Consider the following 14,838-nt stretch of genomic DNA (forward strand, 5'->3'; position numbering starts at 1 on the left):
GAGGAATACCTTGCTGCCCAGCAGACTTCACCGAACGGCCGCCAACGGTCACCTTCTCCCGTCCGCTACTCGTCACCTAGCCGTCGTACTTTCAGCGACACGATGAGGGGGCGGTCGCCAAGCCCACGCCGGGGAAACTGAAGGCGGCGACCTCAGGGGGGCAGGTTGCTGAAAAACGAAACCGACGTCCCGAAGACCCCCCCGTGACGACGCAGCGTGATTCCGTGACAGCGATGCCGCCGCAGCGTGATTCCGTGACTCCGAGCTTCCCTCATACCGATGACACACCTAGCGCCGACCTTCCCGTGCTTGTTGACGGGCACCCAGTGACCGCTTTAGTAGATACAGGAGCAGACTTCTCAATAATCAGCAAGAATTTCGCGGATCGACTCGCAAAAGTTAGGACTGAATGGCCTGGACCCCAAATTCGTACTGCTGGTGGCCACCTTATGACACCTTTAGGGCGTTGCACTGCACGAGTCACCATTGCCGACTCCGTGTTTGTTGCGGTTTTCGTTATTCTGCCCAACTGTTGCAAGGACCTCATCCTCGGCCTTGACTTTTTACGACAGCATGGTGCCGTCATTAACGTTCCTCGCCGTTTGGTCACGTTTTCACCGCCTGCACCGACTTCCGCAGACGCCGAACGACGCCACGCACCTTTGCGCATCCTTGACGCGGATGTAACCGTGCCGCCACGCTCATGTACTCTCGTTACCGTCAGGTGCGATGACCAGTCCAGTGCTGCAGGGGTGGCCGAGCAGAACACTGAGCTGCTGCTCCATCACGGCGTCTGTGTTGCCCGCGGTATCGTCCATCCTACCAACGGCCTCGCGGATGTACTCCTTACCAACTTCGGCAATGAGCGACAACGCATCGCTAAAGGGACCACGGTCGCCTACTTGGAAGATATCGCCGAAACTTCTGATTGCATCGCACTCCAGACCGGAACATCTGCCTGCCGAACGGCCCAATTCGCCCTCGATGTGAACCCCGCTCTATCACCTACCGAGAAGGATCGACTTGTCGGGCTGCTCTGTCAGTTTCAAGACTGTTTCTCGTCTGCCTCCGCGGTCAAGCAGACGCCCCTCACCAAGCACCGCATAATAACCGACGAACGTATCCGACCAGTCCGACAGAACCCGTACCGAGTGTCACCGCGGGAACGCGAAGTCATCGCTCAGCAGGTAGACGAAATGCTGAATGACGGTGTCATACAGCCATCGAGGAGCCCCTGGGCTTCACCTGTCGTCTTGGTTAAGAAGAAAGACGGCAGTCTGAGATTCGGTGTTGACTACCGCAAACTCAACCAGGTCACAAAAAAAGACGTCTACCCGCTACCCCGCATTGATGACTCCTTGGACCGGCTGCGCCATGCGCGCTACTTCTCCTCGCTCGATCTCAAAAGCGGTTATTGGCAGATCGAAGTAGACGAACGGGACCGTGAGAAGACTGCGTTTGTCACGCCGGATGGACTTTACGAGTTCAAGGTCCTACCGTTTGGATTGTGCTCCGCTCCAGCGACATTCCAGCGAATGATGGACGCAGTCTTATCCGGCCTTAAATGGCAAACTTGTTTAGTCTATCTGGACGACGTTATTGTGTTTTCCCCAACGTTCGAGGAACACCTCCAACGCCTTTCCACCGTGCTACGGGCTATAAGGTCTGCCGGCCTCACGTTAAAACCTGAAAAGTGCCACTTCGGCTACGAAGAGCTCCTGTTCCTGGGCCACGTCGTCAGCCGTCGAGGTGTTCAGCCCGATCCCGCCAAAACTGCAGCCGTCGCCAACTTCCCTACTCCATCCGACAAGAAGACAGTCCGGCGTTTTTTGGGACTCTGCGCCTATTACCGCCGATTCATTGCAAACTTTTCACGAATTGCTGCCCCGTTGACGCGTCTCACCCGAGATGATGTCACCTTCGCCTGGACAGACGAACAGCAAAAGGCATTCGATGAATTACGGCACCGCTTGCAAACAACGCCTGTGCTTGCCCACTTCGATGCCCATGCCGAGACCCTGGTTCACACGGATGCAAGCAACGTAGGCCTCGGCGCTGTGCTCGTACAGTGGCAGGATGGCGCTGAGCGAGTCATCGCGTACGCTAGCCGGACTTTGTCTCGCGCTGAAACCAATTATTCCACCACCGAGAAAGAGTGCCTCGCTGTTGTCTGGGCAGTGATGAAATTTCGCCCGTATCTTTATGGCCGCCGCTTCCAGGTCGTGAGCGACCATCATTCTCTTTGCTGGTTGACGAACTTGCGCGATCCCTCCGGACGCCTTGCACGTTGGAGTTTACGTCTACAAGAGTTCGACATGACCATCGTGTATAAGTCCGGACGCCAGCACAACGACGCCGACTGCTTGTCCCGTTCGCCTATCCAGTCGGCGAACGAAGACGAAGAGCCCGACTTCCCTCTTATCGCAACTGTCGACACAGTCACTGTTTCGCAGCGCCAACGTGAGGACCCGGTACTCGCTGCACTCATCGACTTCCTGAAAGCGCGTACTACGGAAGTACCCCGTCCCTTCGCCAGAACGCACTCCTCGTTTTGTCTCCTAAACGACGTGCTCTACAAGATCAACTTTTCTCCCACGGGAAGGGATTATCTCCTCGTCGTGCCAGACACTCTCCGCGACGAAGTCTTGCAGGCATGTCATGATGAGCCCACCGCCGGTCATCTCGGCTATGCTCGAACTTTGGCTCGCATTCAAAAGAGTTTTTACTGGCCCAAACTTGCGGCGGCAGTGCGCCACTATGTACGAACGTGCCACGATTGCCAGCGACGGAAAATACCGTCTGTAAGGCCAGCTGGTTTACTGCAGCCTGTCCAAGTGCCCAGACTTCCATTCGAGCAGGTTGGCATGGACTTGTTGGGCCCTTTTCCAACTTCCTCCTCGGGCAACCGGTGGATAATAGTCGCTACCGATTACCTCACGCGCTATGCTGAAACAAAGGCCCTCGCACGAGGCACGGCAGCCGAAGCAGCGAAATTTTTCGTCGAGCGCATCGTCCTCAGGCACGGCGCCCCGTCAGTTGTCATAACGGACCGAGGCACAGCTTTCACGGCCAAGCTGCTGGAATCCGTCATGCAGCTGAGTGGCACTACCCACCGTAAATCCACCGCCTACCATCCACAGACGAATGGCCTGACCGAACGTCTCAACAAAACTCTCGCCGACATGCTGTCTATGTACGTGGACGTTGAACATCGGTCTTGGGATGACATCCTACCGTACGTCACATTCGCGTACAATACGGCACAACAAGAGACCACGCGCATGACGCCCTTCTCTCTGTTGTATGGCCGCGAGGTGTCCACCATGCTAGAGGCCATGTTGCCCCTTAACGGTCATGACCCCGAAGCTGGTACCGAGGAATTTACTCAGCGCGCCGAAGAAGCGCGACAGCTTGCGCGACTGCGCATCCGGAACCAGCAAGGCCGAGACGCTCGGCGTTACAATCACCGCCACCGAGAAGTGACATTCGAACCGGACGACATGGTGTGGGTGTGGACTCCGATTTGACGCCGAGGGCTTTCCGAGAAACTGCTAAAGCAGTACTTCGGTCCCTACAGAGTGGTCCGTCAGCTCAGTGACGTCACATATGAACTTCTTCCAGCCGGCTCTTCTACTTCTCATCGCCGCCAGCAGAAGCCCGAAGTCGTCCACGTCGTGCGAATGAAGCCGTACTTTTCGCGCGAGCACCGCTAGCTTACGAACTGCTTATTTTCTGCCATGTTCTTGTGAACTGCTTTTATTACCTTCTTTTCTTGCGCATGCATCGGGTCGATGTTTTTTTTCAGGGAGGGGGGTAATGCCACGTTTCCACAAGCAGCCACTAGGCGGCTGCTCTTCGCAAGTCGCGTGCACCGCCGAGTGAAAGAAGAAGAAGATCGGTTCCGGCCTTCTCTGGGTGCTCTTGGCTTGTTCTCCGGTGCCGTCCACGTCACCCCCCATTAAAGCCTTTCGGTTACGAGCCAACGGCTACGTAACAATATAGAGCATGGCTTTTTGGCTGCTTCACCTGATGGTCTGGTTGGTACTGATGGTATTGTGGAGGTCAAATGTCTGTACACAACAAAAGACCAGTACCCACTGGAAGCCGCTGGAAAGATCTGTGCGAAAACAGATAGCAGTACTGCTCCTACGCTTCCGCAGTCTCACCAATACTTTTATCAAATTCAGGGCCACCTTCACATTATTCACATTATGGGAGGTCGTACTGTGACTTTGTTGTGTACACCACAAAAGGAATTCATGTGCAGCAGCTGCTGCGAGATGATGAGTTCTGGAGGAACAAAATGAAGCGGAGTCTTATTATATTCTACAGAGACTGCATTCTTCCAGAAATTATTGACCCCCGAACTACCCGCTCAATGGAAATCCGCCCACCAGAATGGAATAGGCTTGCCATAGAGAAAATCCAACTAAAAAAAATGCTTCTTCCAGACGGAAGAAAGAAGCCTGTGCCCAACAGGAGTGAACTATGTATGTTTGAAGCAGAAAAGCAATGTCACTGTCTGAAAACAATCATGTCACTTCCCGTACGAGTAGTCGGTTCAACCAGCGAGAACTGTGCAACCACTACGATGACTCGTATGCACCTCTTTCTCATGGCATATCCTGCTTGACAATCAGTAGTCGGTTCAACCAGCGAGAACTGTGTCACCACTACAATGACTCTAAGTATGCACCTCTTTCTCATGGCATATCCTGCTTGACAATCAGTAGTCGGTTCAACCAGCGAGAACTGTGCAACCACTACGATGACTCTAAGTATGCACCTCTTTCTCATGGCATATCCTGCTTGACAATCAGTAGTCGGTTCAACCAGCGAGAACTGTGTCACCACTACAATGACTCTCAAAAGCACCTCTATCTCATGGCACATCCCCCTTGACAATCAGTACCGTATTTTGTGGTGTATAAGTCGTATCCACCTTCAGATGGCTGTTTATCCAAAAAATGTACATAAGCCGCACCGGTGTACAAGACGCACCTGTCCACTGGGGTCGTTGAGGATCACCTGTAAAAAAATTGCGCCGACAATTGTGGCAGCTGATATACAGTCTAAAAACTAGATAGGACTTTTGAAAATGCTTATTGATATACATATGGAAGGCACTCAAAGGCGCAGTCAAAAGTAAATAAAATGCACGAATGGAAAACTGCAGCCATCATACCCTTATTTTGAGCGTCTGGCGCTCGTCATCATCGGCTAAAATGTGTGCACGCTATGTTAGCGACGCGGCGTAATAGCAGCACTGTATGGCCAAACACTGAAGTTTGTCTGGTGTCACCATGCATGCGCTCCCTACTGGCTATACCAGAGGCCATGCACGGTAGTTGCTGACTCCTATCTAACTGGGCGAACCACTCTTTATACACACCGCAGCTAGCGCTGGAAAAAATCATCGTACTGCATTATGAAAATGGCGTGCACTCATTTTAGCTGCCGGATGCACAAGATAACAGTATGTTGGAGACAGTTATCCACTCGCTTAAGAGACAGCGCGCACCGGTATTTTCCAATCTAAAAATTGTAAGCTTCGGGGTTAAACATACCAAAGTGACATATGGACTATAAGGGACGCGGTAGTGGTCGGCTACGGTTAGGCATCGCGCTGCACATCCATACCAGCACACAAACACCTTTTCGGGAGCAGCTGCCGCAACCCGCATTTATTCCGTTTATAAGTCGCACCGACGAAAATTTCAGAATGAAATGCGACCTATACACCCGAAAATACGGTAGTCTTTCAAACAGCCCAAACTGTGCAACCACTATATTGACTATCAGAATGCACCTCTATCTCATGGCACATTCCCTTGACAATCAGTAGTCGGTTCAACCAGCAAGATCTGCGTAACCACTACGCTGACTGTCATGACCCACCTCTGTCTCATGGCACATCCTGCTTGACAATCAGTAGTCGGTTCAACCAGCAAGAACTGCGTAACCACTACGACGACTGTCATGACCCACCTCTGTCTCATGGCACATCCTGCTTGACAATCAGTAGTCGGTTCAACCAGCGAGAACTGTGTAACCACTACGATGACTGTCAGAAACACCTCTATCTCATGGGTTGTCCTGTATGATCAGCTCACGGTTGAGAGACTATGAACTATAAGTATTGTAACCTATGTTGATATCTTTCTAGCGTTCCCATTACCAGCCAGGTCACATCGAGTGGAGGACCACAGATTTTTGTGACCTCTATTCCTGTCCTGTTCAAATCACGGAGAGCCTAATCTTTATACGCACCGCATCTAGCGCTGGAAAAAATGCTGGTACTGTGTTTTGAAAATGGGATGCAACATGTCTGCAATCCCAGATGACTTGCCGCTGCAGACCATCAGACCTCGCCTAGTCATTTGCTCTTTTGCAACAATATAGTTTTTCGTTCCGCCCTCCTGTTATGGCCTCGTAGGTGAGTATATGCTAGGTAAAATCATTATAGAGGGTATTTTTGCTATAAATTTATCACTTTTTTCATACAAATGCTTGAAAGCTACACAGCTCGCCTTGAGTTGGGTGTTTTCCTTAGCTGAAAAGGCGCTGAAGCACATCTGTGGATGAATGTACTCTAAATATGTTTCTAATTGATTGTCAAATATAACCGTTGAGATCCCTGCTATATGAAACATGAAACTGTGCGTTTTCATTCTTTTCCGCTTTATATTTTCAAAAATGTGGGGCTTTTATATGTGCGTAGCAACGGTACTGTTCAGTTGTTTGTTATTCCCCAAGTATAGCTTAGTTGGACGTGTTGTACTTATGCCTGCCCATTACTTTCGTTTCTTCTGTTCTATAACTGCGTCTTTTCTTTTGCTGCTAGCCCGCTTGTGGCGTTCACTTTCCTTGGAAGCACAGTATCAATATACACTTTCAAGGGATATTGAAACTCACAGCTCACATTTTTCTGCTTGTGTGTAATCGATACAGCCTTCTGCTGGTAAGGTTTTTCTTCGTGAACTGCTGGTGACATCAAAACAAGCAGTGTATCATTGTTCAAGCAGCTTTGTATCACCCTGTATGGCGTAAGCAGAATATGTTTCTATCGTGCTCAGCAGGCTTTTATCCTAACATATCTGCTCTCATTGTTACAGTGGCAGCAAATTACTTAGATGTATGTAAGGACTTGCTATGTTTATGCACATATTTTCTTTCCTTTTCCGTTACTGCCGTCACATTTTTGTATGATGAGAGGTAAGCACATGACTGTGTGTTACTGAAACACTAAGTCAATGGAAAGTATCTGCAATGGTTGAGCAGTAAAGAACAAGCTAACACCCGCTTTTGAGCACTGACATTTCCTGTCACTTTCTGAAAATAGACTCGCATATGACATTGGTATGGACTTGTTTGCTTGCAGGCAGCCACCATGATGTGCGGGAGAGTTGTGCAAGGCATCTGAACGAGCTTAGCAGATGTTGCAACAAAATGATCCTGTTTTTATAAGCAACATGCGTTTGTCTTTTGAAAATGCACATCAGTGGAAGTAAATGAAGCCTTCCGCTTCTGCCTCTACCAGTGGCGAAGTGCATGTGTGGACATTGTGATTTCACTAGCATTGTAGTGAATGCAAAGCATGCCCCATAAATTATATGTCAATCACACACTGCAAGAAAAAAAGAATGCACGGATAACATTCTTGAAAGGTATATGGGAGCGTAGCTAGTGACATGCATGCGCACAATGCAGCAAAAACAATGCCAGCATCTCTTGCCATTGTTTGCACTGCATGAAATACCAGTACCTTCCCTCAGCGGTGTGCAAACCACGGATACCAAAATTGTTAGAAATGCAATTAGTTGTCAGTCTCGGCTACAGGGTATTATGATTCAAAACTAGCTCTTGTAAATGGCGCGGTTTCCGGAAGAGCTGCTCCGCAATAGTACAGCGACATTTGCTGCGCATGGCGCTGCACAAATGCGCGTGTAGTGTCGAGATAGGAGTAGGTGAGTTGCATAAATATGGAAGTCTGCTATGGTGCGCTTGCTGCTGGCTCCGCTCGCACTTCCTTTATGTGCACGTGCCAACCTGCTCGCGGGTGCTCAAAAGGGGTGCTGTCCCTCGTTGTCAGTCATGGCTGGAATTCCGCTCCGGTCAAGAAGGGAGAAAATTGTGCTGCGGGCGTGCGGGGCAGCTTGGTGCATGCGAGTGAGAGGGGGAGCTTGCGGAGCGGGCGAGCGTAGTGTGTGTGTATGTGTGTGTGAGAGAGAGAGAGCGCGGTCGCCCTCTCCCGAAGTGCGCGCCTCACGTGTCAGGTCGCCGGCAACGCGAGACTGCTGAAACTTTTCGCGGTCCTCCCCACTGGCTGTATCGCCTCGCGTAATGCAAATACAAGCAGGTGGAAAGGTATTCCCTCCTCTTTGCCTCTCTCTCTACCCTTTGTTTTCCCCTCACTGTCATCTTGCTTTCCAGTTCCTTCCCCCAGCCGCAGCTCAGGTGCTTCTAGACATGATAGCAGATGCCGGAGCTAGCAAGAATCCTTTTACCTTCCTTTTCATTTACAATAAAAGCCACTTGCTACTACTACTCAGGATAATTCCGTGAACACGAGGGGCCGAGAGCTTCCGGTGAAATTTCTTGGAAACCGGTATGAAGTCCTTTGGCAGCGTGGTCTGTGGATGACATTGGTGAAAACATTTCGTCTAAGAGGTATTTCTCAGCAGATTTCGAAGCACCCTCACCAACACCATCAAGGACTTCAGGATAATTCAGCAAGGTTATGTGGGAAGCAGGTTTTACATCGCAAATTGTTTTTTGACCTGGTTTACAAAGCGCGGAACATAAAATGACGTTAGTGTCGATCCGTATTCAAAAATTAGAAGAAAGACCAAAAATATTTTCAAAATGGTGCTTGTGTATCTAACCGTGCTGTATGCGGTAGATACGTTGAAACAATTGAACTCCTGATACTCAAACTGTATAAGGTATCCATCCGGGTGTCGGTGCAATCACAGTCATTCTTTCTGAGGCCCTAATGCTTGTAGATAATAATGATCATGTAAAGAAAGCTGCTGTGAAAGTTAACAAAAAGTGATTGGAAGAGTAGTGCCTCAAAATTGACATAGGTTAAATGTGTACGAAACCGTATTAAAAAAATTGCGATTTTGAATAACAAATGACAACACAGCCAACAAAAGTAAAGAAAAGGACGAGCGTAGTGGCAACTGCAACCTCTGTTTCAAAAAGAACGCTATATCCACCCACCCGTCCATCCGTCCCTGTTCCATCCAAGCGCCCTGCTTTTCTCTGCTGACCGTCCTAGCTCTATGGCGATAGAAAAGGGTTTTACCTAATGCTAAAGAGGGTGAGGATTTGCTTGGGTACAAGAACTGGGCATGAACTAAGAGCAAAAAGCTGAGACAATTTATTTATTTATTTTTATTTATTTGAACATACTATCAGTTGAGCTGGACTAAGATAGGAGTGGGTACAAAATCAAAATTTATAAAACGCCGGCCAGTACGATAAAACAGCCAGTACAGTCAAACACAGTTCACAAAATACAATCAATGTAATGTACAAATTATGTGCACTCCTGCGTCAAATATTTGCACATGAGGGTAGCAAATTTCTCTATAATATTCGGGCCATTCTTGCGGTGCCACAGTGGCTCCCCGTGGAGAACTCAATGCGATATATCTTTCATGTCTGCTGGCGATCGTTTCACAACTTTCCGCTTTTATCAGTGGCCGAAAACGCATGTCACAATAATTATCTCTTCTTTGTTGCTCTTAGGTGCAAATAAAAGAAGGCACGTGCATCAACAATTCCTGTCGAAGATCAGAAAGATGCTTCGATGGCCATTAACATAGCTACCGGCTACGCACAGCAAGGAATTTTACCACAACAGTCAACGTATACAAAGTTGGGGCGGCCTTAGCCATCTAACTGCACGTACGAATGTCAGGTACGGAAACTACCATGTTTCCAAAGGCCACTGGTGACCAACAGTTTCTCACTAAGGTTTATTTTTATTCCGTATCCGGCTTACTGGACTATGAGGAACCACAGTGCAGTTTTATGCCTCTTTATCTTCTGAGAACGCAAACGTATCTTTCAATGCCCGAAGTGCGTAAATTTTACCCAACCGCAGGATCACTTAGCTGTGCTTGTGCGAATTTGTTGGGCGCTTATTTCTCACTTTTCGCGCTGAACAAGCAAAACGTAGTCTTAACAGTTGTTGGAAAATGGTCAGGATGTAAGCTTGTCGAGGTTTTCGCAAGATTTCTTCGTTATGTTTGGCCCTCATGGTCGCAGCGGCTTCGGGACTGCGGAACACATAGTCCGGACGATCTAGAAAATCGGTGATACGCCAAGAAGTGATGCTGCGCTAAAAGCAAAAAAAAAAAAAACTGGTCAAGGCACGTCCGTTTGGACATTTGTCAGAATACAAGAGCTTACGTGAAAAGCAATTCGGGTACGGCCGTGCTTTGAAATTGGAGATTGAATTTTCGTGGTATGCTGCTCCGCTTTGGTTTGGTTTGGTTTATGGGGTTTAACGTCCCAAAGCGACTAAGGCTATGAGAGACGCCGTAGTGGAGGGCTCCGGAAATTTCGACCACCTGGGGTTCTTTAACGTGCACTGACATCGCACAGTACACGGGCCTCTAGAATTTCTCCTCCAAAGAAATTCTAGCCGCCGCGGCCGGGATCGAACCTGTGTCTTTCGGGTCAGCAGCTGAGCATCATAACCGCTGAGCCACCGCGGCGGCTTGCTCCGCTTTCAGTCGTCCAGGAAGAACAGGTCACAGTCGGGGATCAGAGCCAGCAGCGCTGAAATTTAGTCTTCGTCCAAGTCAGCAGGCTCGTCATTTTGCACCACATGAAGCTGCTCCTGAAAGTTCTTACCAGACTGCTTTCGTGTAGGCTGAAGAGAACTTTGGTCGACAGGAAGAGTGTCAACACCCGAGTGTCCGGCATCCTCACTGCCGCCCTGGCTGCGGTACCGATAACAGGTTCCAGGTTCACCTGTCAAGACCTCAGAAGGTAATAACATACCTTCAGATTCCTCTCGCGTCCGCTTGTGGCTCCTTGCTCTCGATATGGATGGACGGAGCTTCGCGGATTGGTCGTCGCTGCCTTCTCCGTCCACCACTGGGTCACTATCTGAGCCAGGACCAATCTTGAATAAGCAGCCGTAACATCATGCGTTCGCGAATGCAGGGGTCTCGCGGCTCTTCTGCATTTCTTCTATCTTCTCCTGGGCTAAAACCAGACGCTGCTCCACGCTCATCGCCGTGACGAACACGACAGGAGTCGGCTTAAAAATACCGCAAACAACAACGCAGCGCGCGGAATGTGCGGCCAAGCTGGGTCGCCTCCAACAGCTGTGTAACGCGTTTAAATGTATTATCTCTGCACGGGTGCGAGAAGGGTGCCTGGTGACGAGATTTAATCTCGGCTCCACCAATAGGCTTCGACTTCAGCAGAAAAAGTTGAACTTGTTGGAGTGGCTTATCAGAGCGATAAGGGTGGGGTTTGGGCTAGATTCCTAGGAAGGACTGGAACGGGAAACGCCTGGGAATTAAGGAGAACCAAAACACTCTCTCTCACTTTTAGACAGTCCGAGCGCGTTGACCGTGTTTTGACGATATTCGTTGCCAAAGAAACACAATGGGGCGCGAATTTGTTGGAGCATGTCTTGCTTGTAATGTATTGTAAGCAACACGTGCTTACAATAGATGGCCATGAAATACCCGAGTGTCCGATTTAAATTTCTGGGAATGCGTTTAAACGAGGGGCACGTATACGCGGAAAAGCACGAACAGTCTCTTAGGTCAAAATGGGCAAGAGCTGTCGCGGTAATGAAATATAGAGCAAAATGGCGGTAACACAAGTATGGAGTACTAAGAGGTATTTGGAAAGGAATAATAGCGCCGTGGCTTTCTTTCGGTTTGTGCTTAAGGGCAGATGTTCATTCGGTATCAGAAATAAATTAGAGAGCTTTTTGAAGATTAGCACTACGTACCGAAGGCAGAAACCACAAACGAGGCAGTGAGGGGGTAAGGGCTGGGAAATCTTCTAAGCACCGCCAAATGAGAGTAAAATGCTATATGAAGTACACCTGATGAAATTGAACGGGAACTGGTGGACATCTAAGGATTTGAAACAGTTATACGGAACGTGAGTTGACACAAAATGGCGGGAAAAAATTAGTACTCTAACCAGTGAGCATGCCGGACAAGAGGCCGCAGAAAGAAAGAGCATTAAACGACAGATTAAAAACGCGCAAGGAAAAAATTGGAATAATTCGATGCAACAGAAAAGCATAGCGTAGAACGTTAGCTAACTGGAAAGGCAAATCGGGAAGGAATTGCCCTGTGATAGATAGAGAGCCAGTGTCCTTATCTTGCAAGCTAGGTTTTGTTACGCACAAAACGCAACAAAACACCATTGTATTGGCCTCGAATTTCAAGTGAATAAACTTAGGATACACACTTCCCGATTGAGGTTACAATCTGCTCCACTTAGTGCACGTTATCAATTAGCAATTTTCGCTCCTTCAAGGTGGCAGAAAAAAAATGTTTTCGCTATTTTCTGGGATACACATGTTAGGCCCTACATTTTTCTCACCTGAAAAAGAAAAAAAACGCGACTGCGCATACAGATTTGCAGGCAGGCCAACACGTGCAAAGAAAACTGGCTTCCTTCAAGACCTAGCCCACAACCCTAGCAGCTACTCAGCAGACCTACCCGGCGCCTGGCGCCTGGAGCGCCCTACTGCCACCCGGCCTAAGTCATTCAGCGCAAGCGTTTCCCCTCTTCTATCCTGTGAGGGCCGGCGAGGCGTCTCGAATCGGGGTAGAAAGGCAGGGAAGGAGCCCTCGGGACCAACAACACCGGCTCAGAACCAAAAGTTGTCAATTTTGCCCACCGGGCTACAACTTTCTGACGCCACGCTGGTTACAATAGGGAGGGGTTTCACAGTTCTGCGAAGCTGATGTTTTGCGAAGGCGATTGAAATGCGGCCGTTCCAATCCAAGCTTCTTCTGCAGCCAAGGCCACGCAGAAAGAGGAGACAGACCTGTGTGCCTCTGCTGCGGGGAGTGGATAGAAGTTGTCAGGGCGCACCCACCCTGGGCACAGTGGGGTTTGTAATAAAAATCTTTAGCGCGGCACCCAACCCTTGCTCTCACCGTCGTGGTGAAGCTGTGCGTTGTGCGTTTCTTTCTAGGAACGACGCTTGCTCGGTCAAAAACTGCGGCGGGTGGGGGGAATGTGCACTGCCAGTGGCCTTTAGGCGCTCGCAGTTACATGCGTGGTCCTGACAGTCACCAGACTCAAGCGAAAAGACGCGGTCAGGTTCGCCAGCGTAGCCTTTTAAAGTGCACCGGGGAAGGCGTGTCCACAGATGACTCACCCCTTTCATTTTTGGCAATTGAAGCCAGCACTGCCCATTACTGCTCTGGAGACCACCTGCACCCACAATTATAAATGCATTTTCGCAGAAAATATTCAAAGGCGGTCAGTCAACTCTGCAAACGCGTTTCTGAAGAACGGCAGATGGGGCTACTTGGAGTTGATTCATAGGAGTTGAGTGGACTTGGTCTACAGTGGTTCAACAGCCCTGCCAGACACTGATACAGAATGAGATGAGACACACAGAAGGAGCCTCCTTGTACGTCGTCTTTTTCTCTGTGAGTGTCTGGTATCACTGTTTAACCACTAACATAAAACGTGCTCCGCCTGGCGGCCGCTAGGAGGGTAGGCTAATCGAAAACTTGGCATAATGCAGTACAGTAAGCCGTTAGTACAGGCTCGAGTATCCGAACTGCTGACATGATAGTACCAGCACAGCAGCTTTTTTTTTGTCTGTGCTATTAGCCTCCCCGGTATGCCTGCTCATGGATACAGCTGCGGACATATAGCAAGAAAAAAATAGCTACACACACACAAATACGCGAGGCCTTGCGAGCCTTGCGCGAGTGCGTTTGTTGAGTCCATGTGGAGAAAGAACAAGCAATGTGCAGGGGCGTTATTGTTCATTTCCCCTATCCCCCTAGCTGACAGAGTCCCATTATCTAAAAGCGACCGTCCACCCGCAAAGACGTGTAGTCGATTTTTTTTTCGGCAGCAGTGAAGAGAAATGAGGGCTGAGAGCCTACATGTTGCGCCGCCGGCGTGGGGGGTCTGTGTGCGCTGCAGGAAATCTAGAAATCTCAGTTTATCGTAGGAACTTCGTCCAGCGTACTTGTATACACGTGACGATAAAAAGTAATAATTTCTGAAAATGAAGTGGCATCATGTTTGAGTAGTAATTGCTACATTTTGATGGTTTTCAAATGCAATTTAGTGACTTTTCAAAAATGGTTTACCGTGTATGATCATACACGGCAAAGCTATTTTTGAAACGGTACCATTTTCCGTGTTTGAACGTGTTTGTGCGCGTGCGTGGGGGGATTTATACCCCTGTCACACGGTCAACTTTAGTGATACTTTCACGAAGTGCAGTCCCCATGAACGAATGGCACTTTCATTGCGTTGTTACATGGCAAAAAGAAGTGCTATTTGAAAATCATGATAGTGACGAACGGTGCGGCAACACATTGTGAAAATTAGTTTGTTTTCGCAAATAGTTGGAAAGTATTTCATAGCAGATGTAATTGCTTTCGCGTCTGATCGCATGCTGTTATCTAAGAAAGCATCACGAGCTGAGATTAGCAATATCTGTGCTACACGGGCGTTTCAAATACCTTCCAACCGAGTGTCATTCGAGTCGAATGTCGCCTTGTGCAGCTGCACGAACTATTCAACGGCATTCGGCTGACATACATTCAAGTCAACGGAGCTCCGCGAAGGCATTCGAGATTTTGGAAT

The sequence above is a fragment of the Amblyomma mixtum genome, chromosome 7 (assembly GCF_055824585.1).
Source record: "Amblyomma mixtum isolate Tamu chromosome 7, ASM5582458v1, whole genome shotgun sequence".
NCBI classification, from domain to species: domain Eukaryota; kingdom Metazoa; phylum Arthropoda; class Arachnida; order Ixodida; family Ixodidae; genus Amblyomma; species Amblyomma mixtum.